Genomic DNA, 26,663 nt, shown 5'->3' with positions numbered 1-26,663 from the left:
CCCCCAGTATTAGTGGAAAATTGATTCCAGAAACTTAAACAGATACCAAAATCCATGAATGCTCAAGTACCCTATATACAATGACATAGATCAATGCATATAGTTGGTCCTTCACATCCACAAACTCTAAACCACAGATCAAAAAGCAAACAGGCATTTATTGATAACAAACTGTGTATAAGAGAATCTGTTCAAGGGTCAACAGTCCTCCACAATTTTGTCATTCCCATTGAAAATTCTATATAATAAAGAGGTAATATGCAAATTTACCATCACTCCAACACACAAGATGGCTGCCCCCATTTGGTCAAAGATGGCCTCCCCCAGCCAAAACCAGTTTGGCTCAGTGAATAGAGTGTCGGCCTGCGGACTGAAGGGTCCCAGGTTTGATTCTGGTCAGGGGCATGTGCCCTGGTTGTGGGCACATCCTCAGTTAGGGGTGTGCAGGAGGCAGCTGATTGATGTTTCTCTCTCATCGATGTTTCTAACTCTCTATCCCTCTCTCTTCCGCTCTGTAAAAAATCAATAAAATATATAAAAATAAAAAATAAAAGATGGCCACCCCCATGTGGACACAAGATGGCTGCCACAAGATGGCCTGCAGGGGAGGAAAATTGGGGGCAACCAGGCCTGCAGGGAAGCAGTTAGGTGTTAATCAGGCTGGCAGGGGAGTGGTTAGGGGGTGATCAGGCTTTCAGGCAGAAGCCATTAGGGGCAATCAGGCAGGCAGGCAGGTGAGCAGTTAGGAGCCAGTAGTCCTGGATTGTGAGAGAGAGTCCCACTGTGATCAGGCCTAAATGGGCGGTCCCAGATTGGAGAGGGTGCAGGCTGGGCTGAGGGACACCCCCCTGTCATGCACAAATTTTGTGCACCGGGCTTCTAGTACTATCTATAACTCTGCAGCAAAAGCCTCTAAGAGTTCTCTAAACATGTTATACTCTTATTAGGATAACAACATTAATTTATGTTGCCCTTTTATAGTTTGAATTTTCAAAGTCATTATAGTTTTAATTGTTAGGGAAAATTTCTAAGGAGACTAGTTGGTAACAACTTTATAAGAATTTTAAAGAGCATAGTTTATTTTAGAGAATGTCTAGTTACTCTGGGAGCTGGATCATAGGTTATAAGAAGACAGGGGCCTTGACCGGTTTGGTTCAGTGAATAGAGCATTGGCCTGTGGACTGAGGGGGTCCCAGGTTTGATTCCGGTCAAGGACATGTACCTTGGTTGTGGGCACATCCCCAGTGGGGGGTGTTCAGGAAACAACTGATTGATGTTTCTTTTTCGTCGACCATTCTAACTCTCTATCCCTCTCCTTTCCTCTCTGTAAAAAATAAAATAAAATAAAAATCAATAAAATATATATTTTAAAAAAAGAAGCCTGGGAGTAAAGAGAGGGATTGTGGCAGAAAAAAAGTATAGCTATTTTTTTTTCCTGTGTTGTCTTACAACTGTATGTCACAACAAGATATTACATTCCATTAAGTTCTACATCATTTCCACATTTCCATTAAAAACACAATCTAAAGCCTAAGAGGAAAATACTGACTACCAGAAACCTAAGATTCTCAGAGGGATTAGTGAACTGCTGAATTGCAGACAGACATGTTAGTTTTCTTTGAGTCAGTAATTTAAATCTCTCGCTTTATTTTTCCATCTGATTTCCAGTAGGTCACTCTTCAGTCAAATTTAATTTTATGTGGTTGAAGTGGGAGAACCAAAATGAAACTGCATACTATAGTGGGAAAAATTAACCTACTTTTAATAACTCCTTTGAAAGACACTTGGAAGACTTAACTTACTTTTATAGTTGAGTATCTGAAGAATGAATTTTTATAGCCTTGACAAATACTAAATAGCATGCTGTTAAAAATATTAGTCACACGGAGGGTTGTTTGACAGTAATGTCACAGAAAAGCTCTGGTCTATATGATTAGGCAGACTCTGCAACTTAATATCATGGGTCCAAGAATCCACAGAGGCGTGGGAGTGGAAAGCTGCTTCAGGTTTCCTCAGAACATTGGTAGGACTCTGCCAACTGATGCATTCCACCTGCTGTTCCAACCAGCTGAGGGGCCTGTGTCTGTCTTCCTGCTGTCACCTCCCAGCAGAACTAGAGGAGAGTCTGAAAAAAATAAAAAGTCATATTTTCAAGTGAGGAAGACTTTTAAAAAATACATCCAGGAAATGTGAGTTGAGATCTAGACTAGAGGTTGTAAAGAAAATGATCGAAAGAATTTATTTTAAAAGGCAGAGTTGTTTTTCATTTCATTTTGTATTGTTTTTGTTTGTTTGTTTGTTTGTTTTGTTTTGTTTTTAGCCTAACAAATAAGATTAGAAACTGGCTTGATTGAGCCCAACTGTGATTTAAAAAAATAAATATTTTATAGTTAAGTCAAGAATTTTTTCCCTTTTTATTCTTTGACTTTTCTTGCTGGGAAAGGGGCAATCTATACCTAATCAGAGCGAAGCAAGAATCACTGAGCCAGCAGAAGCATCATGCAGGTGAAGGTCAGGCAAACTTTTCCCCCAAGTAATGTTGCTCATCCAACAAATATTGGAGTTTTTCTTTCCTAGATTCTTTTGTGCTTTCCCCTATTACTTGAACAGATCTGAACAAACCAGACATTCTCCATCCAAAAATTCCGTTTAGTTACATTTATTTCAAATCCTTCAAATTTCATGTTTTGATGTTACAGGAACTTGGGATAATACAAAATACATGTGTTAGGCAGGAAGGCAAAGTTATCTAAAAACAAAACACAGAACATCATGATTGTGTTCATTGGTCCTTTGCCATTTAGCATTGGGCTTCATGTCAGTCATATTAATTCAGCCACCTTTTAGTTTCAAGGTTTCTGTCTTCTATATGTCTATAAAACATGATTGCTGTTGATGAAACATTGAGTTACAAATGGCATAATGTTACACTTGGCGACTTGAATAAGGGTCAGGTTAATAAGCGAACTATAAAATAAATACTCAAGGAATGCGTGGCATCCTCAATATATGGATCTTGTAGTTGCCTCTCAGTAAATACCACAGACTGTGACTTCTAGGTCACATGCTATGCCCATTTACTCTCCTAAGTAGATCTGTTGTTTCCCCAAGAGAATCAATCAATATGAAGAAATGGGGAAAATGTCATTTTGCACAAATGAATTTAAGAATTAGTTCATGAGCCCTAGCCGGTTTGGCTCAGTGGATAGAAAGATCTCAGGTTTGATTCTGGTCATGGGTAAATGCCAAGGATGCTTGCTTGATCTCCAGCCAATCAATGATTATTATCATTGATTTTTTTCTTTCTTAAATAAATAAAATAAAATGAAAATTTTTAAAAGTGAATTAGTTAATGATTTAAAAAGTTGTCTTATTTTAAATGTACACATTTTGATTTCCCCTCTCCTCCTTCCCTAAGAATTTAGGTGAGGAAAATGCCACTTTCTGATTGAGGGACACCATTCCTCTCTCAAAGTGGCTTAAAGAATGTTTGTTTATTTATTTATTTATTTATGTATGTATGTATGTATGTATGTATGTATGTATGTATTCATTCATTCATTTATTTATTTATTATGTCTAAAGTTTCACATATGTCTCCTTTTAACCCGATTGATAGCCCTCTCCTGCCATTCTCACCCTGGGCAAGCCCCCACTATCCCAGTGTCTGTGTCTATTGGTTATGTTAACATGCATGCATAAAAGTCCTTTGGTTGCTCTCTAAACCCCCTTCCCTGCCATTTGTCTCTGTATCTATTGTTGTTCATCAAATTATGTTGATCATTATATCCCACATATGAGTGAGATCATGTAATACTTATCTTTGTAATATTTATCTTTCTCCAACTTGCTTATTTTGCTTAACATAATGCTCTCCAGTTCCATTCATGCTGTTGCAAATAGTAAAAGTTCCTTCTTTTTTATATAGCATAGTATTCCATTGTGTAGATGTATCACAGTTTTTAATCCACTCATCTGCTGATGGGCACTTAGGTTGTTTCCAAATCTTAGCTATTGTAAATTGTGCTACTATAAATATAGGGGTGCATATATCCTTTCTGATTGGCATTTCTGGTTTCTTGGGATATAGTCCCAGAAGTGGGATTACTGGGTCAAATGGAACTTCCATTTTTAACTTTTTGAGGAAACTCCATACTGTTCTCCATAGTGGCTGCACCAGTTTGTATTCCCACCAGAAGTGCACAAGGTTTCTTTTTCCCCACATCCTTGCCAGCACTTGTCATTTGTTGATCATAGCCATTCTGACAGATATGAGATGGTTATCTCTCAGATGATTAATGACTTTGAGCATGTTTTCATATGTATGTGAAATATTTCATATTTCAACCTTCTGTGTGTCCTCTTTCAAAAAGTGTCCATTTTTTGTTGGATCTCAAGTAGGTTTTTAAAGCTAAAAATTTCATGACTTTGTGGACATAATGAATATATTATTTGAGAATACAATAATTAATCTCTAAATTCTAGTGTTCCCAGTTCTCCAGAGATGAGTAAACTAGGGTCTCTGCTTTATTCCTGAAAACATTATTTTTTAAATCTTTCTCTATTATTATAGTATGAAATGAAAAACACTGTATAACCCAATGGTTTTTATATCTGAATTAATGTAAAAATAAAGAAGACCACTTTTTTATCCATTTTTATTCATCTCTAATAATAGATCCATAGTATTCTAACATACTGATGGAGTGAATTGAAGGGTAGCACATGGGCACAACTATGGTCAGTAGAAAGACTATACTGCCTCTGCTGAGGAGGTTGATTTAATCTGCCATCTACTTCTGCAAATCCTTCCCATCTGGGGCCTCTTAGTACCACCTTCCTATGTTTGTTGGACCAGCCAGCACTCTCCCAGACTCTAATCACTTAGTACTCTGATATTCACTAAAACATTCTTACTGGCCTCTCTGCCTCATTCTCTCCCCTTGCCACTTCTTATATCTGAAATAGGAGTAAACCATAACTACTATCCTTAAAGTCAATTTTGTTTGCAATTAGCAATAATCACACCTTGGATAAACCTCATTGGCTATGATACAAATCTCTTAAATTCAGCTTTGATTTAAGACCAGAAAAAATGTAAGTTTAATTATCTAAGAAACAGGATAAAAAGAATTAGGAGATTTATCTGATGGATTATTTAACCCTCCATAACCAAGGCAATATCTTCTTTTTGTTGTCCACAGCTGGTAAAAGGTTTACCCATTACTTATTTTCATTCTCACACTGCATTTTTATCCCCCTGAAATAAAACAATGGATTGCAGTGGGAATGGGGAAGGAGGTCAAAGAATACTTCAAATGAGAATAAAGAAGGAGAAAGTGTGGTTTACCTCGCAAGAGAACAAGGTGTTATAAGCTCTGAGAGGATTAACTTTCATATTTAATCATAAGCACTTTATATTCATTATAAAACATCAAAAAATGGTGGTATTTTATAAACAAGTTGGTTCATACTGTCTATCTTGAAAGAAAAATAATTTTAAATATCACCAGTATTTCCTTTATATTGATATATGCTGCCCATTTCAAATCAGTGAACTTTCACAATACATTTGCTGCCCATTCTCCATAGTTCTATTTATCCTCTAATGGAACAATTTCAAACCACATTTAAATTTTTTTTTAATTATTATTTTAAAAATGTGGTGGTAGCCAGTTCTGTCCCAAATACAGCTAAAATAAAAAGTCTTACTTGGTAGTTTTTTATTTGATTCACAAAGCAGTTTTCAGAAGCAAGTAATATATGATTCCCTGTCTGGCACAATAGGCAACAGAACATTGTTTATCTGCTCTGCTGATGTTTGCATGTTCTGTTACATAGCCCTTGTATGCACTGTCTCTTTTAAGGTTTGTAGAAACTTACACATGATGAACACTCTGATAATGCTGCTGTGTGGACCCAACCGGTTTCCATGCGTGGAGGATCAGCTCACAATTACTCAGGCAGTCCATACAAATTTCATGCACTGGCCCTTTAGTAAAACATAACAGGCAATCTATTTCTGGACCATTTAATGTATTTCTTGAGGGTTTTTTTAAGCAAGAGGCAAAAGGACAAGTGATTTTAACCACTTGAGAAGTTCACTGCCAGAAATTTTCTATTACTACAAAGAAATTTTAATATGAATTATTAAAAATTAAGGCAAATGGGGATTTTTTTAGTTGTATAGTTAGGAAATTAAGCCAAACTATATTTAAAAAAAAACAAATTTGTGGAGTGCTGTATATTTTATACTATAATTTACCAGATAGCATATAATTTTTCCAACAATCTTGTGAAGTGCCTATTATCTCCTTTACACAGTTGAGATATGTGAGGCTCAGAAAAGTTTTATGGCCAAAATGCTTTGCACAATGATTTGAAATACTCAGATTAAATATTATAGGATTACAAGATCTGGATTTAGCTAGACTTAATGTGTTGTTCACCCTGTCCCAAACTCAAATTTATTTTGATGAAAACAAAGATTATTTTTAAATACATGGCTATCCTAAGGGCTACTGGAAGACCACTTCTCCAGAAGCTGATCCTTTTAATGAGTATAAAAAATATTAATAACAGAGTTTATTACATAAATAATTAATCCCACAAATAAAAGAAATATAATAGTAGACATGCTAGATAAAACATCTGAAAGATACATTGGGCTTCACGGGACAATGTTTAAGATTTGTCTATAAAATGCCCCACCACACTGAAATTCTTTTTTGATGACATTGCCTTATTTATGCACATTATTCTATGCACCTTATCTCAGACACTCTTTGCTACATCTATCTCCTAGTTTCCATGCTCAACCTCACTCTCGCCATATGTATAGACACACTCTACTAATTTCCTAGTGTGAAAAGAAAATGGTTAGCTCTCTTTTTGAGCCATTTGGTTAATTTCCTAAGTTATTCCTGACCACACATACACTACTTGGTATGATTCAGCTTAATCTCTCAATTCTCCCCACCTGTCTTGAGTTTATTCTATTCTACTTATTTCTGCTTTCCCTTGCTTGTTGTTTTCAATAGAAATATGATAAACAGATACCTAATTTCATATATTAAAATTAATTATCATCATATCAGATATATAGTGTATACTCAATATATAATTATTTATTAAATTGTTGTATGAATAATTTTATGGATCTCAAATTTCAAATATTTCAAACTATAACTAAGTGGTCATTAATATTGAATTTTACCTTTTATCCGTTTTTTTCTGAGCTTCCAAAACTCACTGTCACTTTTAATACACTCAGAATATTAACTATATTTTATTTCTTTGTCTTTATTGAAACAATTTCTTCTGTCAGCTTCCATGACATACTACCTTGTTTTTATTCTAATTACTTTATTTATTCAATATTTATTGAGAATTGACTATGTTTCTCCTATCTTTTCTTATGTTACAAAGATTACATTTTTTTAGCAGGATTCAATAGCTTTATATTCACTTAAAATTGTTCCATATTCTGACAATATATTATTCAGTCTTAGTATCAGTATTAGTTTCCAAAACTATACAATTTTGATGTGTGTGTGTGTGTGTGTGTGTGTGTTCATATGTGTACCACTGGATATACTGTTTTCATGTCAGAATTTATTGAGTCAATAGCTTTTAGGCAGATGATATTTTAAACCAACAGTTATTCTTTTGTTTGTTTAAACTCATAGGAAATATACATGTATGTTTTTCTGTTGTATCACCTGGCTAAAATCCAAGGAAATCCCTACTATTTACATATAGATCAATTCAATGAAATAATAATTGAGTTTTCTTGAGTTTCTGAGGGAAGATTTTAATTTAAAACATTGTAGGAAATAGCTGTTTCTACAGGATATGTATTTATGAAAATGTGTATAATCCTAGAGGTGCCAGCAGCCTTGTTGTGGGTCTGAGAGAGGTACCCGTCTGAGAGAGGAGCTAACCTAAAGAGAAGACCTGAGCGGCAGAGAGAATAGACTGACCTCTGATGTCATATATTGAATTTCTGAACCTAGTTGTGTTTTCAAGCTAATTATTATTAATTATTAATTATTAATCATGTAAACTATCTACTTCTTTTTTAAAAATCAGTTTGAGCTTTTAAATTTCATTTCTTTTGTTTTCACTTGAAGCTAATATAATACAGATAGAATGTTTATTATAAAATTCTAGATATCATAGGAGTGAACTTTAGGCCTTAAATAAATTATCTTCTCTACCTGAAATATTGATCCAGTACTCATATTTATTCTGTAAGAAATACATTTTACTTCTGAAAGGAATACTGATATTTGGATCACCCATATTTTGGAATCTTGGCCCATATTTACAATTCTTTAGACTCTAGTAGTACCAGAGAATTCTATATCATAAAGCTGGGTGAAGAAGAGGTATTTTTAAAAGTTAGTGTTCAAGCCTCAATGATGTTCTCAGGGACATTAATATAAACTATCACAAAAATGTTGAACCTAGATCAAGGATTGCTCTGTACATATAAGTTTATGTAGAAATAGACTTCTATCAATTTCCTCAAGAGTTCCCCTTTAAGGTGGATCAGATAGAATGTTTACCACATGTATTTTATAGTTTCACTGCTAAGTATAATTTTCAGCAAATCATGGTGTCATGTGAAAATTTACACAACAATGTCTTTGTGTGGGAATCTCAAGCAAAATATTGTCTTTATGATGAACTGTTTGAGTATTACTTCCTGTTTAAATGAAGTTCCATGGAGACCATGCATTTTGAGTTTCAGCATTGAGGCCAATGTATAGTATTTTGCTCAGTACTTTTTTTTCTATGCATCTGAGGTCTGCACAAATATTAAGCTTTTATCTTGAAGAATGCTTTTTCAGATCACTGGCAGGAGGACCAGGTCTGCTGTGTTACTGCAGGTGGCTCTATCTAATTCACCAATAGTTATTAAAGGCTCAAATCATGGGATCTTCAATCCTTGCCCCATTTTCCCCTTTCTTTATTTTAAAAGGATTTTCCAAGAATTACTGTACATTTACAAAAAGACCCCATTTATGAAATAATTTGTGAATTCCCATTCTGTACAGTAATGGTCCACATAACTGTATTAAGTCAGTTTCTTTAATAGGGAGAGTGCCTTTTTCGTTTTTGAGAAATCTACCCCTGCTGAGATTTGAACCATGTACCCTTGGATCTAAAAGCATTTGCTTTACTCTTTAGATAAAGTAAAACCTTCTTAAAGGGGAATGGGGAGATCTCTTTGACTTTTTTTGTAATTTTTTTTGTCTCTTCCCTCCATCTTTTATTTTATCTGTCATAGAATCCTTTTTTATCTGATCATATTGGCTTTTAAAAATATGAATATGAATCTCTGCATCTACAGCTTTAATAATGGCAAAGTTGCTTAAGTAAATCATCTGGAAATGTCAGGTCCCACAGTTGAGCTGCAAAATGTTTAATATTCTCCCACCTCTAAGATGCATGAGTCTGTTATTTGTGTCAAGTTAAATATGAAAATATTTTTTCTATGAAAGAAAAATGATAACATAGTAGTCTGAATTTGATATATTTCTTGAAGGTGGCCATTTTTCCAACAATGCTTCTAGAATCTTGTTTCTAAAAACATACTGTGATAATGAAATACAAGTTTAATTTTCTAAACCCTCTCAGAATTTCACTATATATGCACTAGCCAAAGTCTAAAGTCCTGCAATTTGAGATGTAACATTCCAGAAAAACTAGATTGTATTCCAAATGTTTTCCTAAACAAAATAGAATGTAAATATCTCCAATAAGTAATACAGGAGGTGTGATAGGCTTTAATATTGCAGTAACTGAAGTGATTTGTCCTCCTTTGTCATAGCAGAACTTCACTCTAGATTAGAATACATACAGGAAACCAGGGTGTAGTTCCTTAGTTGCCCTTGTTTAATCATTAAACATATCTTAAATGCTCACAATATATCAGTGAATTTGTAGAACATATAATGATTAGTTCATGCATAGAAAAAAATGTTGGTTCAAAGATGACATTGAACATGGCAATTATTCCCACTAGAACCATATATATAACAAAAAGAGTTTGGAGGCAAAATAGATAATTTAACAAGGCATATTTTCTTTTTGTTGCAATGTCAGTCCTAATTTTTTACTCATTAACTCTCTGAGGCCAAACTGGTAACAATCTAGATCTTGATTTGGAAATTTATTGAAGGTCTGAATATGAAAAAATCTTGTTATTTGATAGGATCTATGAAAGACAAGAAAACTTGTATGAATTTTTTCAACAGCAACCCAGACCAAAATCTGTGGAATCACCTTGTATTTGTCTTTGACTGAAGTCATGAGCAACTGCTAGGACTTCAAAGTTAAAAGCTAACCTGAAATCAAGCTAGAAAGTCTTTATATCAGAAAATAATACCAGTTCTATATTAGATTGGAAGACAAATATCTAAAAATACACACTGTTTAATTATCCATAGTTTCTTAGCGTCAGACACAGTTAAATATAACACAAGCATTATTAAATAAACAGAGGGCTAGTGCATGAAACTCATGCATGGGGGGTTGTCCCTCAGCCCAGCCTGCAGCCTCTCCAATCTGGGACCCCAAGAGCGATGTCCAACTGCTTGTTTAGGCCTGATCCCTCTCACAATCCAGGACTAGTAGCTCCCAACTGCTCAACTACCCCTAACCACTTCTGCCTGCCAGACTGATCACCCCCTAACCATTCCCCTTCCAGCCTGATTGATGCCTAACTACAGTCCTGCCAGCCTGATTGCCCCTAACTGCCCTCCCCTGCAGGCCTGGTCACCCTAATTGCCCTCCCCTGCAGGCTTGATTGCCCTCAACTGCTCTCCCTTGCTGGCCTGGTCCCTCACAACTGCCCCCTCCCCTGATGGCCTGATTGCCCCCAACTGCCCTCCCTTACAGACTGGTCCCTTCCAACTGCCCTCCAGTGCTGGCCATCTTGTCATGGCCATCCTCTGTCCACATAGGTCAGTCATCTTGGATGTTGGAGTGGAGGTAAATTTGCATATTACTCTTTTATTAGATAAGATGGAGGCCTGCTGCACGAGTAGGGGCCAGCTGATTTGCCCTGAAGGGTGTCCTGGATCAGGGTGGAGGGTTCCCTTGGGGTGTGGGGTGGCCTAGGCAAGGGCCTGTGGTGGTTTGCAGGCTGGCCATGCCCTCCCAGTGACCCAAGTAGAGGCCCTTGTATCTGGGATTTATTTATCTTCTATAATTGAAACTTTGTAGCTTTGAGCAGAGGTCTGGGCTGGCCAGGGTGTGCAGGAAACTTGGCTTCCTCCATTGCAGGGGAAATCCAAGCCTCCTGCTTGCTCCATGGCTGCAGCCTTTCTTATCTCTTATTATGGCCTTCACTTTGAGGTCTATTTTGTCAGATATAAGTATTGCTACCCCATCTTTTTTATTTTTTCCATTTGCCTGAAAGATATTTTTTTCCATCCATTCACTTTCAGTCAGTGTGAGTCCCTTGTTCTGATTCTGAGTTGGGTAATGTTTTTATATCCATTCAGCAACCTGATGTCTTTTGATTGGAGCATTTAGTCCATTGTATTTGTTTTATTATTCAAAGGTACTTTTTTTAAAGTCATTTTTATTTTTGTGCTTGTGTTCTTTATTATCTTTTTATTTCTTCTTTTTATAGCATTCCCTTTAGCATTTCTTGCATTGCTGGCTTGGTAGTGATAAACTCCCTTAATGTTTTTTTGTCTGCATAGCTCCTGATTTCCCCTTCAATTTTGATTGATAATCCTGCTGGATAGAGTTTTGGATTCAGTCCTTCACTTTGCAATACTTTGTATACCTCTTTCCATTCCCTTATAGCTTGATGTATTTCTGTTGAGAAATCATTTGATAATATGAGGGAGATTCTTTGTAGGTGATTCTCTGTCCGCTCTTGCAGTCTTTAAGATTCTCTATTGTCATGAACATTTGCCATTTTAATTATGACATGTCTTGGTGTGTATCTTTTTGGATTCATCTTACTTAGGACTCTCTTACTTGTGTAACTTTTTTCTTCCCCATATCTGGGAAGTTTTCTGTCATTATTTCTTTAAATGGATTTTCTAATCCTTGCTGCTCTTCTTGTTTTTCTGGCAGCCATATTATATGTATGTTACTTCATTTTGTGTTGTCTTAAAGCTCCCTTAAGCTCTCCCCCTACATTTTAATGTTTTTCTCCTGTTGCTGTTTAGATTGAGCTTGTTTCTCCATCTTATCTTCTAACTCACTAACTCGGTCCTCTGCTTCTTCTAGTCTTGTTGAAACCTTCCATGGTGTTTTTACTGTAGCTATATTTTACTGAAGCTTTTCATTTCTTCCTGATTCTTGTATAGGTTGTTGATTTTTTCATCCATCCGGTGAATGAATTGTACAACCATTACTCTGAATTCTTTTCCTGTCATGTTGCATGCTCCAGTTTCACTAATTTCTTTATTTTGTGACTCCTCATTTTCTTTCCTCTAAGGATTGTGTTGTCTCCCCATTCTGACTATCACCAGAAGGTCCAAACATTGAGTTGCATGGGCCTTGGCTTTGTGCAGTGGGAGCTTTGCACCACCCGAGTGTCACTGAAGAGCTCCAACACTCAGATGTGTGGCTGCATGGGTTGATGGGAACACATCTTTCCCAAAGTCAGCATTACCAGTGCTCAGTGGGGTCTTGTGTGCACACCTAGAATCAAAGATCCCACCTGCACCGTGCTGAAACAGAGACCTCACTGGCATATGCCGACAGTTAGAGCCCCTGAGAGCATGGCAGGAGTCAGAGTTCCTCTCTGCCTGCACCAAGAATTGAGTATCAGAGTCTCTGTTGCTTCATGCAGTCTCATCAGGGTCCCTATGTGTGCATGCACCAAGAATTTGAGTCATTGGCTCTTAGGGTGAATGCACTGGGATTTAGGGATCCCAGGTGCCTGTGATAAGAAACAGAGTCAAGTCACTCTGCCTCCTGCCTAGAGAACCAGGGTCCTGGTCTGCTTGGGGGACAGGGTTGCACAGTAGTACTGTGTTGGCAGGCGGTCCACTCTTGCACGGTGGAAAACAGACTTCCATGTGCGCTTGCCCCAAATCGAAGTCAGGTGGCACTGTCGCCCTGCATGGACTTTGGGTTTGGTCGCTTGATTGCTTTTCGGGGAACAGATTCCCAGTGACCCCACATTCCCAGGCTCAAATTCCTGTAACAGAGATATGGGGAACAGATTCCCAGTGTCCCCACATTCCCAGGCTCAAATTCCTGTAACAGAGATACAGGGAACAGATTCCCAGTGTCCATGTGCTCCCAGGCTGCAATTCCTGTAGTAGCACTGCAGAGGACAAAATCCCAGTGACCATGCGTTCCCAGGCTCAAATTCCTGTAACAGAGCTGCCGGGAACAGATTCCCAGTGTCCATGTGCTCCCAGGTTCATATTTCTGAAACTGTGCTGTGGCTCTTGTGAGGGGCAGGTCTATCAGTTACTATGGCACTGTCCAGGAGCCTGCAAGGAGAGCAATAGGTGCTGTAACTCACATAATTCTGTCACCGGGTTGCCTGGATTTTTGTTGTCTGTGGATCTGCAGCTATGGTCTCAGGTCTCTGTTCCCAGTGACTGCAGGGTCCTAGTTTGCATCTGAGACCAGACTGGGTGTTGCTGAAGCCAGGGTCCTAGTCTCAAGCAGTTCTGTTCTCAAGATGGCGTGGTCTCTGTGCCCACACTGGCTGCCCCACAGTATCCACGTTGAGAGCAGGGCTCTGCTATCTAAGGCTGCCCAGTTTGGCAGCCCCTTGGAAGACCTGCAGAATCTAACTGTCCCTAGCTCATACACATACACACACCACACACATCCACATACTCCTCTATTTCTTCCTAACATTCTCTTCCTCCCTACTTTCCTGCTGGTCACCATCTTCCTTCCCACCATATTTGTTAGGTTGTTTTGTATATGGTTGTGTTTTCATGAAGGTAGCATAGACATCAGGATTATAATTCTTTCCAGGTTGATTTCTCAAATGTGATTCACTGAAGGCAGCATCTTTGTGAAAGGCAGTTAGACAGACAGAAATAGAATAAGTACCATGGGCCAGGGACAGAAGGTCACCAGTGCAGAAAGAACAGAATGTCACCAGGGCAGAAAGCCCCGGATGTCTAGCAAAGGACAATTGTAGGGTGGGACCTCATCCCCAGGGTGGCATTTCACTGGTCATGCAGTGACCTATTCCACCACCATTTTGTCTCTCCTATATGCTTTTGTTTTAAATAAAATTTTAAATTTAAAATCTTTACTGTTGCCGAAACCCTGTTTGGCTCAGTGGTAGAGCGTCGGTCTGTGGACTGAAGGGTCCCAGGTTCAGTTCCGGTCAGGGGCATGTACGTTGGTTGCGGGCACATCCCCGATAGGGGGTGTGCAAGAGGCAGCTGGTTGATGTTTCTCTCTCATCGATGTTTCTAACTATCTCTCTCCCTTCCTCTCTGTAAAAAATCAATAAAATATATTTTTAAAAAATCTTTACTGTTGAAAATATTACATGTCTCTTTCTTTTCCCTATTGACCTCCTCCAGCCCCCCATTAACCACCTGCCCCTGTCACTCATCAGCCCACTGTCTGAGTTCATGGTGTTCTCCAAGTCCCTCTATGTGGATATACTGTATATTCTTAATCTCTGATAAGCCATTCACTGTGAAACAGAGAGATATCTCTCCTCTCTTTTCAGTCAAACCTTAACAATTTAGTCCACTTTGGAAGTTATCCTTTCTGTTTCTACCAGGGAATAGTAGTTGTAAAATAACTCATTATCTATAAGTTAATACTTTAATCCATTCAATAATTCTTTCTTTTTTTAAATTTAATTATAGCAGTGTGTTTAATTCAAGTCCAACCTATTAGGTCAATATTGAGTGAATTTTACAATTCATCTTTTAAAATCTTGAATCAGTAAATCCACTAAATCATTCTTAAGGTACCTGTCCAACCATAATTTTGGCTTTTATTGATAGAAAATATAATTTAAGATGGAAAATAATTATTATGAAGCATATAGAGCTTTCAACCATTTCTTTAGAACCACATCTTAATAACAGTAACTGTTCATTATATTACAAAACAGAAAGGGTTACTTTATTTTGGCATAAGCAGTCCTACAAGTTCCTAACTGCCCTAAATTGTTTCTCTGAATTTCTCCTACATTATTAAGGCCTCAGAGGAGAACACCACCCCACATCCAGATTTAGTAGCAAACAAAGTGTTTCTCAGGCCCTAGGCTTCGCTCTTCTGGTAATGAGCTTCACGCCCACTTGCTAGAAAACTGAGCAGCTTGGGGAGGCTGATTCTTGGACACCTTCAGACCTCCTCAGAGCTATCAGGTTATAGTGAAGAGTATCATCTGTGATCAACAGCATTTCTTCCAAACTAAATCCTAGGTTGGTTTGTACCTCCCCTAGCTGCCATACTTTATCCCATTGCAAGCTTTTGTACTTAGCCAGAAGCTTTGAGGCCAGCAGACAACCTCTCTGATTTTAAAATGGGATGTTTCTGCCTTATTCATTTTCACACAATTGATAACAATCACAAACACTGCTCCACTTGGGAGTTTCATATTAGTTTCCCTCCAAGGACTAAACTCTATCAATTTGGCAGTTCCTTCTTCTACAAAAAATTATAGCCTGGTCCATCCCTCCTCCTTCGGTGAGAGTATAACACTTACTCTTGGTACAGGTTTCTGCAAGTTCCACCTTGGATAGGTTAATTCCGAAACTGTGAGTGTCCCTAAGTCAGCACGACAGACCAAAGCATTGCAGCAGGAGAGGCTAGGACTGAGTGGGTAGATTCTGTCAGCCAAGCAATTCATTCCAGTTTTGGTTTTTAAGATCAAAGTGTTCCTGAATTCCTTTAAATTCACACAGGAAATAGATGTGCCACAGAGGCCTGGTTTTGTCAATTTGAATGTTATTAGCATGAGTCCTGAAGTCCAGTTGCAAGGATTTGGTATGGCCAGTTAGACAGAGTATTTTCAGATATTAACAATCTTGTTTTATACCCAGAGGAAGCACAGATTGTCCACCGTAATTTATATGTTCTTCAAACCTGTCTTTGCAAAAATTAAACTGAACACCAATATCTCTTCTATAATCCTCACATAGGACACCAGCACTGCATTTTGGAGGTGTTTGGCAGCCAAGTGGGACCATGGGACTACTCTTCCATGGCACCAGAAGGAAGAGATGTCTGAATGATGGCTTCTCCAGAGTTTTCCCCCTTGTGGGTCTGTGTAATCATAGGTAGCATCTAGTTTACAGCCCGGCAGACCTCATGGTCAGGATGGTGGCTTCCGAACCGGGCCAACTGAGCATGAGGCTGCCTTCTTCTGCAGGCGGGGACTATTTGCTGGGGAGAGGGTGGTTGTCTCTGGGGTGGCACTGACCCCCACCATGACCTCCCCACATTCTATCTCAGGGACACCAAAAGCAAAGGAACCACATAGCAATGCTGTGACAGTCAACTGCGCTCAGTATCGGGCCTTAGGCTGTGGGTAAGGCAGCAGGTTCAATTTCCTTACCTAATTTTATTTCCAAAGAATGTAGGGAACTTCAAGATGAATAAGGAGAAATAAGACAAGCACAAAATTTTAATGTAATATATAATCTCATTATGTATCATATTAAAATTGGAATATGGAGTGTGATTAAGATACTAAAGAAAACATTGAGGCTTTCCTTATGGAACAGCCCGTGCCCCTTCTTAAGGGTCCTTCTTTTGCCTCTGTAAATTGTTTCCTGAGCTCATTTCTTCAGGCATCTTCAAACTACTGCCCGCGGGCCACATGCGGCCCGCAGAGGAGTCTGATTTGGCCCGCCAGGTTTTTTGGGCAGTGAGCGCAGCCGAGGTGTTACAGTAGGAATTAGTAGTTCATATAGTCCGGCCCTCCAGCTCTCTGAGGGACCGTGATCTGGCCCCCACTTTAAAAAGTTTGAGGACCCCTGTAAGGCTTACTACTCTCTCTTTCTCTCTCTCTCTCTCTCTCTCTCTCTCTCTCTCTCTCTCTCTCTCTCTCTCTTTCCTCATATCTAGCTAGCTATCATCTACCTACCTACCTACCTACAAACCTATCTACAATACATAGTCTGTGAATATTGAGAGAAAAAGAGATTCCTTTTTGGTTGAGAAAGGTGAGGCACTAAGAACTTAGAAGGAATTCCTTTTCATCTCAGCCTTGAAAATATGGTAGAAAATTATAATAAGAGACATGTTATTCCAGATTGAGGGATCAGCATGGATATAGTAAAAACATTGGAGGCATGGATTTAGTAAAATCTTATGAATAAAAACAGCAAAAAACAAACAAAAGAACAACAACAACAAAAAAAACTAAAAAAAAAAAAAACTAAAAAGGAAGGCTTCAGCCAGACTTGGAAGAGTCATAAATGCCAGGATTAGAAGACTTAAACTTTATTCAATTGGGAAAGTGTGTGAGGGATGATATTGGAATTTGTGAGGAAGAAAATTAAGTAATTGAATTTTTATTTTATTTTATTTTTAAAATAAATTTTATTGATTTTATACAGAGAGGAAGGGAGAGAGATAGAGAGTTAGAAACATTGATGAGAGTCATCGATCAGCTGCCTCTTGCACACCCCCTACTGGGGATATGCCCGCAACCAAGGTACATGCCCTTGACTGGAATCGAACCCGGGACTCTTCAGTCCCCAAGCCGACCCTCTATCCATTGAGCCAAGCCGGTCTCTGCTAAGAAATTAAATTTTTAGAATGCTTAAATAAGTAACAGAAAAATAAAATATTGAAAATGAAAAATATAAAGAAAAAGGGGATTTTTACAGTATTATTTAATCAAGCAATGAATTCCTGAATGAATAAGGTGGGAAGAGCTGAGAGTGCAATGAACATGGAAGGCATTTCTTTGTAAGAGTGGATAAGACCTGAACAGTGATTTGACATGGAGATTAGAAAGGAAGAATAGTTAGTATGACTTCAGGGTTTATACTCTGAAGGTATAATTATCCAAAATAGGGAAGAAGATGAAGTTCGAATAACAAATGACATAAAATCAAGTGTTTATGATGTTGATAGCAGAGAACAATCAGGAATTGGAGTAGAGGGAAAGGCTTATTTGAGAGCTTTGAAAGTTGAATAAGAATTTCTAATAAAAATGTGAGCTAGAATGGAAATGTATTATTGAAGGACTCTGCTATTTGCATCTAACGTTTTAAAAAATATTTTATTGAATTTTTACAGAGAGGAAGGGAAAGGGATAAAGTTAGAAACATCCAGGAGAAACATCGATCAGCTGCCTCCTGCACACAACCCACTGGGGATGTGCCTGCAACCAATGTACATGCCTTGACCGGAATTGAACCTGGGACCCTTCAGTCCGCAGGCCAACGCTCTATCCACTGAGCCAAACCGATTTCGGCTGCATCTATCTTTTCTAATGAAAATATATTGTTACAAATTTGTCTGTCCTTTAGACTCTAACCAAGATGATCAAGAATAGAAAGAACCAAGGTTCAAATTTACTTAGAATGATATTTAAGGTGGCTCAGTCTTAGAAGGAAGAGGTGTCTTAAAATTTGGTCTATGTTTTTCTTTTTCAACTTATTTTAATAAAGGAACAGTAGAATTCACTATTGTTGGTGTACAGTTGTAAGAGTATTGAGAACTTCAGAAAGTCATGTGGCTACCAAAAAAGTCAATATATGGAACGTTTCCTTCCACCCTCCCAAAATTTCTCTCACTGTCCCCTTTGTCCCTTATTAGTCAGCCCTGCCCCTGAATCTAACCATTGGCAATAATACATCTGCTTTATTTCCCTATAGTTTTGCCTTTTTCAGAAAGTTGTGTGAGGCACAATTTTAAGATGGCATCTCCACTGGTCATAAAAACTCCTTATGCTACGTAATATGGGAGGACATAATCATGTAAACCCTTTGAAAGCAAAGAATTTCTGGCAACTGATAACAGAAAAGGAAATCAGAGATATGAAGCAGGAAGGAAATTGATTCAAGTACCTCTGCTGCTTGCTGTTGGAGGAGGGTCACCTGAAAGAGCAGAGGGCAATCCCTTACTGACAGGCAGCAGGGAGCCGAACATCTGAACACAACCACAAGGAACTAAAATATGCCAATAACCTGAATGATTTTGGAAGTTGATCTCTAGAATGTCCAGTAGAGCCCATTCCAGATGTCATCATGTTTTATCCTGTGAAATCCTAACTAGAGATCAACTGATCCTGCCCTGGACTTCTGACATACAGATAAGTATAAGTTGCTGATTTTGTGGTAATGTTAGGTAATAATAGAAAACTAATAATCATACACATGAAATCATTGAATATGTGGCTTTAGTGGCAGGCTTTTTTGTTCAATATAATGCACTGAGACTAATTCATACTGTTATCTGGATCATTGAGCAGCATTTCGTTTAAAGAATGGGCCACAGTTTGCTTATGTATTTACGACTTGAAGGTCATTTGGGTTGTTCTAGTTCTTGGATATAAAAGAGGCTGCTCTAATCATTAGTATACAAGATTTGTGTGAAAATAAGTTTTCATTTGTCTTATGTAGCTATCTATGAGTGGAATATATGTGTCACATGATAAATATATGCTAAAATATGTAAGAAGCTGACAAACTTTTCTAAAGAGGATGTATAATTTTTCATTCACATCAGTGATATTTGGGAACCCCAGTAGGTATTGTCAGAGTTATTTTTTACTGCTAATGGGTGCATAGCAGTATATCATTATTGAATTTCATCTTAAATGTATTTATTACCAACTTTAGAGGTTCTGCACAAATTATAGTATCTAAAAATTGTGATATAAACAAGCATTTTTTAGTTTCTGCATTTGGAAAGCATATTTTGAAAATATGCCATTGTTCAAGACCATACATTTTTAGAGAATGATAGTTTTTCACTGAGATACTAAGAAAGCAGATTTGGGCTGAAATGCATTTGTTTAATCAATGTTTACTGATATCACCTATAGGCTTTGTTCCAGGCACCATGCTAGGTGTTTGGAATAAAGATGAGAAATATACCCCACTCTCAAAATCCCCAGGCTCTGGGAGGAAACATACATAGAACATGCAATCAAAATATATAAAAACCCTGGGTCTGTCACATCCACAACAAACAGGGGCTCTGCCAGCTGGAAGTCTGTACTGCAGTCAGCACTAGGTTGCTGTGGCGACACAGAACTGATTGCTAAGGCTGCAAGTTCGGTGACCCAGCATTGATTGCTGAGAGGGCTGTGAATAAGGTCCAGAGAGAGGCCTAAAGAGAGAAGCAGGGTCTGATCAGCACCATATGTGGCAGTTGTTTATCAGCACTTGCCTCTCTCTTTGTCTCTGGGCCTGGTCAGCAGCCATAACTCCATTTCTCTCCAGGCCTCCACTGGGACTGCTGATCAGCCCCACCTTTCTGATCAGGCCCTTTTGACAGGCCCAGAGATATTGACTGGCATGGAAATTGACCAATCAGAACCAAATCTGGGTGAAGAATGAGGAGCCAATGGTTGTCGAGGAGGCAGAGATTTTGATGCGGTGGAATTTCTTATTGCTCTATTAATGGTTTCTTTTGCTGTGAAAAAGCTTTTTATTTTAATGTAGTCCCATTTGTTTATTTTTCTCTTTAGTTGCCATTGCCCTAAGAGTGGTATTAGTGAAGAAATTGCTTTCGCATATGTCTGAGAATTTGTTGCCTGTGTATTCTACTAATATCTTTATAATTTCTTGTCTTAGTTTAAGTCCTTTATCCATTTTGTGGTTATTTTTGTGTATGGTGTAAGTTGGTGGTCTAGTTTTATTTTTATAAATGTATCTGTCAAATTTTCCTAATACTATTTATTGAAGAGACTGTCTTGATTACACAGTATGTCCATGCCTCCTTTGTCAAATATTAATTGAGCATAGTGATTTGGGTCAATATCTAGATTCTTTATTCTATTCCTTTGGTCTATATGTCTCTTCTTGTGACAGTATCAGGCTGTTTTAAGAATATTGGCTTTGAAATACAACTTGATATCTGATATTGAGATCCCACCTAATTTGTTATTCTTTCTCAGATTGCTGTTGCTATTTGGAGTCCTTTTTTATTTTTATTTTTTTATTCCAGATAAATTTTTGGAAAGTTCGTTGTAGGTTTTTGAAATAGGCCATTGGTACTTTAATGGGGACTGCATTGAATCTATAGATTGCTTTAGGTAGGGTGATTTTAGGAATCCATAAACATAATATGTTCTTCCATCTCTGTATGACTTCCTCTACCTCTTTTTTCAGTTTCCTGTAGTTTTTCACCTATAGGATTTTTACCTCCTTAGTTAACTTTATTCCTAGGTCTCTTAAATTTTTTTGGTGTGATGGTAAATGGGATTGCTTTTTTAGTCTCTCATTCAATAAGTTCACTATTGGTGTATAGAAATTGCATAGATTTCTTGGCATTAATTTTGTATCCTGTACATTGCCAAATTCATTTATTAAGTCTAATAATTTTTTGATAGAGACTTTAGGGTTTTCTATGTATAACATCATATCATCTGAAAATAAAGACAATTTTACTTCTTCTTTTCCAATTTGGATACCTTTTATTTCTTCTTCTTGTCTAATAACAATGGCTAGTACTTTCAGTACTATGTCAAACATGAGTAGTGAGAGTGGGCATACCTATCTTGTTCCTGTTCTTAGGAAAAATGGTTTTAGTTTTTGTCCATTGAGTATTATGTTGGCTGTGGGTTTATCATATGTGGCTTTTATTATGTGAGGTATGATTTTTTTATTCCAACTTTGCTGAGAGTTTTTATCCAGATAGAGTGTTGGACTTTGTCAAATGCTTTTTTTGCATCAATTGATATGACTATGTGATTTTTATCTCTCAGTTTGTTTATATAATGTATCATGTTTATTGAATTGTGGATATTGTTCCATTCTTGCCTTTCCTGGGATAAATCCTACTTGATCTTGGTGTATGATCTTTCTGATGTACTGCTGGATCCGATTTGCTAGAATTTTTTTTTAAAGAATTTTGGCATCTACATTCTTGAGGATATTGGCCTGTAATTATCTTTCATTGTGTTGTCTTTATCTGTATTTGGTATTAGGGTGATACTGGCTTCATAGAAGGATCTTAGAAGTATTCCTTCCTCTTGAATTTATTTTGGAATAGTCTGAGGAGGATAAGTTTTAGTTCTTCCTTAAAGTTATCTTGCCCTGGACTTTTGTTTGCTGGATGCATTTTGATGACTGCTTCAATTTCTTCTATAGTTATTGACCTACTGAGATATTTAGATTCTTCATGATTGAATTTTGGAATGTTGTACTTTTCTAGGAATATGTCTATTCCTCTAGGTTGTTTAATTAATTGGAATAGCGTTTTTCATAGTATTTTTTTTAACAATTCTTTGTGTTTATGTGGGTCTATTGTTATTTTGTCTCTTTCATTTCTGATTTTGTTTATTGGGTCCTCTCTTTTCACTTCTTCATGAGCCTTGCTAGAGGTTCATCAATCTTGTTTATCCTTTCAAAGAACCATCTCTTGGTGTCATTGACCTTTTGTATTTTTTTTTGTCTCTTTCATTTATTTCTGTTCTGATTTTTATTATCTCCTTCCTCCTGCTCACTCTGGGCTTTTCTTGCTCTATTTCTATTAAATTGTAGAGTTAGATGATTCGCTATCATTATTTGGGTTGTTTTTTTGTTTGTTTGTTTTTTTTGAGTTAGGTCTGTAAAGCTATAAATTTCTCTCTCAGGACTGTTTTCACTGTGTCCTATAGATTTTGTATTGCTGGGCTTTTATTGTCATTAATTTCCAAGATGTTTTTAATTTCTTCTTTGGTCTTCTTCAGTAACCCAAACATTGTTTAATAGCATGCTATTCAGTTTCCAAATGTTTTAATTTTTTGGATTGTTTTTATTTAATTTATTTCTAATATTATGCCATTGTGGTTTGTAAAGATGCTTGATATGATTTTAATCTTCTTGAATTTGGGGAGACTTTACCTGTGACCCAATATGTGGTCTATTTTTGAAAATGCTCCATGTGCACTTGAGAAGAATGTATATTTCTCGGCTTTTGGGTGAAATGCTTTAAAGATATCAATTAAGTCCATCAGCTCTAGTGTGTCATTTAGGATTGCTGTTTCTTTACTGTTTTTTGTTTGTTTGTTTGTTTGTTTTTTCTAGAGAATTTATCCAGTGATGTTAGTGATGTATTGTATTTAAGTCCCCTACTATGATTGTATTGTTGTCAATCTATCCCTTGATTTCTTCTAAGAGTATTTATTTATTTATTTATTTATTTATTTTAATGTGTTAGGGTGATCTTGTATTGGGTGTATATATGTTTATCGGGGTTATATTGTCTTGTTGTATTGATACCTTTAGTATTATGAAGTGGCCTTCCTTATCTCTTGTTATGGCCTTCACTTTGAGGTCTATTTTGTCAGATATAAGTATTGGTATCCCGGCTTTTTTTTTTTTTTAAATTTCCATTTGCCTTGAAGATATTTTTCCATCCCTTTACTTCCAGTCAGCGTGAGTCCCTTGTTCTGAGGCAGACTCTTATAGACAGCATATATATGGATCATGGTTGTTTTTTGTTTGTTTTTTCCATTCAGCAACCTGATGTTTTTTTATTGAAGCATTTAGTCCATTTAAGCTTAAATTTATTATAGACAGGTACTTGTTCGTAGCTATTTTTATTTTTTGTTCCTATGTTCCTTCTTATCTTTTATTTCTTCTTTTTACAGCATTCACTTTAGCATTTCTTGCATTGATGGCTTGATAGTGATAAACTCCCTTAGCCTTTATTTGTCTGTGAAGCTCCTTACTTCCCCTTCAGTTTTGAATGATAGCCTTGCTGGATAAATTATTCTTGGAACCAGTTCCTTGCTTTGCATCACTTCATAAATTTCCTTTTATTTTATTATGGCCTGATATGTTTCTGTTGAGACATTATTTTATAATCTAATGGGAGATCCCTTTTATAAAACTTTCTGCCTCTCTCTTGCAGCCTTTAAGATCTCTCTTTGTCTTAAACATTTGCCATCTTAATTTTGAAGTTTCTTATTGTGGGTCTTTTTGGGTCCATCTTATTGGTGACTCTCTGTGTTTGTGTGACTTTTCTTCCTCACATCAGGGAAGTTTTCTGACATTATTTCTTCAAATACGTTTCCTAACCCTTGTTCCTCTTCCTGTCATTCTGAATCCCCATTTTTAGCATGTTACTTTATTTCATGTTGTCTCATTGCTCCCTTAGGCTGTCCTCCTGTTTTATTTTTATTTTCCTCCAATTGCAGTTCAGTGTGTATGCGTTTTGCTTCCCTTTCTTTTAATTTATTAACTTGGTCCTCCGCTTCTCCTAGTCTACTGTTAAAACTTTCCATGATGCTTTTTTTATTGTAGCTATATCACTCTTCATTTCTTCTTGATTCTTACATAAGTTGTTAATTTTTTTCATCCATCTAGTTTATGAATTGTATGACCCTTCTTCTGAATTCTTTTTTCTGACATGTTGCACACCTCTGTTTCACTTAGCTGCTTTTCTGTTGGTTCCTTCTTTCTTTTCCTTTGGGGGTTTCTTTGTCTACCCATTGTTATCTCACAGATGGATCTAGATGTTGAGTCGTGCAGAAGCTGCTCCTCAGTTTGGCAGTGGCTCCTCTGATGGCTGCTGTTCATAGCAATGGTGGCTCTTCTTGCTGTTGGGTGGAGGCTGCTCACACAGCTGCTGCTCCTTGGACAAGTGTGGGCTGATCACAAGGCTGCTGCTCCTAGGATGGGGGCAGGCTGCGCATGACTGCTACTCCTTGGAATGGGGCTGGCTGCATGTGGATGCTGCTCCTCAGAAAGAGTGAGCTGCTCGTGAATCTACTGCTCCTTTGACAGGGGCAGGTTGCTCCCAGGGCTGCCACTCCTCATCTGGGGCAAGCTGCTTGTGCAGCTGCTGCTCCTTATATGGAGTCTGGCTGCTCATGTGGCTTCTGATCCTCAGACAGGGGATGGGCTGCTTGCATGACTGCTGATTCTCAGTTGGGAGTGAGCTGCACATACGGCTACTGCTCCTTTGATCATGGCAGTCCACTCACCCAGCTGCGGCTCATCGAACTAGTGTGGGCTGCATGTGGCTGCTGCTTCTCAAACCAGTGCAAGCTGCACAGGGCTGATGTTCCTCAGACGTTAGCTATCTGCTCCTGTGACTGCTGCTTCTCAGACAGGAGTGGGCTGCTCATACAGCTGCTGCTCCACGGATGGGAGCAGACTGCTGCTCCTCAGACCAGGGTGGGCTGATTGCGGATCTGTCACTCCTCAGATGGGGGTGGGCTGCTCACACAACTTCTGCTCCTTGGATGGGGGCAGGCTGCTCATGTGGCTGCTGCTCCTCAGCAGGGCACAGGTTGCGAGCTTTGTGCAGCAGCTGTTCCTTAGATGGGGCGGTCTGCACAGGGCTGCCACTCTTCAGACATGGGTGGGCTGTTTGTGTGGCTGCTGATCCTTGGACAGGGGCAGTCTGCTCACATGATTGCTGCTCCTCAGAAGCGGGGACAGACCACTCACACAGGTGCTGCTCTTTGGACAGGAGTAGACCACATGAGGCTGCTGTTCTTTGGCCAGGGGTGGGCTGTTTGCAAGGCTGCTGCTCCTTGGACAGGATCAGGTTGCTCATGTGTCTGCTTGTGTGGTCTCAGTGCCCTGAGATAAAGCTTGGGCCAGTCAGAGGGTATCATGCTTTGTAACTCACAGGAGCCTGCACCTAGGGTGGCTGGAAATTCGCTGACCATGGGACCACAGCCGAGGTAACACCTGTAGAGTCCCAGGTGTTATCTGAGGACACCCTGAGTGGGGGTGAGGCTGGGCTCCTAATTATAGCAGCTCTCTCCTTCTATAAAGCAAGGCCTCTGAGGAAGAGCTGGCCTCCCAATACTGCTTGCAATGGTAGCAGAGGCTGCCTAGTTAGGCGAGCCCGGATAGCCAAAAACAGGATTTCTTGACAGAATCGTCCTCACTTTGATGTTGCCTTTGTTTTGAAGTTAATCATTCATTTATTTTGTAAATGTTTTTGTGTGTATATATTTGTGTGTGTGCATGTCAATAAAGCAGAGTTAGTTTGGGATGATTAGAAATAAGACTTCATGAGGGCCAACCAGCATGCTTATAAGTGGCCAGTGCTATGATCTTTGAATCTCATATTGCAGAACAAATTCTAAATTCTAACATGAATAGTACTGTATATGCTGAAGATAAAAAGAAACATACAGTTTTTCCATATCCAGGGCCAGAACATATGTGGCAGGATTGTTGGAGTGAAGAACAATTGTGAACAAAATTTTCCAAACAATTTAGGGATTGCACATAATTGGATAAATAGAGGGTTAATTACCCAATCACTCTAAAAATCATTGTGAAGAGCATTCTCACACACAATGCCTGAATTCTAAAGGAAATATTTGGACATTTTGAGTTCGATTTTAAATTTTCAAAGTTTTCACTGAGGTAACATTTGCTTTCGAGGTGTGTAATCTGGGTTCGGCAAGTTGTAATTCAATGGCCTTTGATGTTCACTGCTTGTGTATGAATGGTGCTGAAGATTGCAGTCCAATATTTTCCATGACAATGTGGTGGCAAGCCTATGACATCTTTATCTGTTCTAGTCATCAAAGTGCCCTTACTGCCAGA

The 26,663-nt window shown here is 38.1% G+C and overlaps 1 pseudogene; it reads right to left on the bottom strand.

Annotated features, from left to right (window-relative positions):
- Positions 1 to 15,234: 15,234 nt before the first annotated feature.
- LOC118723007 overlaps positions 15,235 to 26,663 on the bottom strand; it is a 66,820-nt pseudogene continuing 55,391 nt past the window's right edge.

Source organism: Pipistrellus kuhlii, unplaced genomic scaffold (assembly GCF_014108245.1).
Source record: "Pipistrellus kuhlii isolate mPipKuh1 unplaced genomic scaffold, mPipKuh1.p scaffold_m20_p_2, whole genome shotgun sequence".
Classification (NCBI taxonomy): Eukaryota; Metazoa; Chordata; class Mammalia; order Chiroptera; family Vespertilionidae; genus Pipistrellus; species Pipistrellus kuhlii.
Note: the sequence above shows the minus strand (reverse complement) of the source record. Positions and strands in the feature narration are given on the sequence as shown.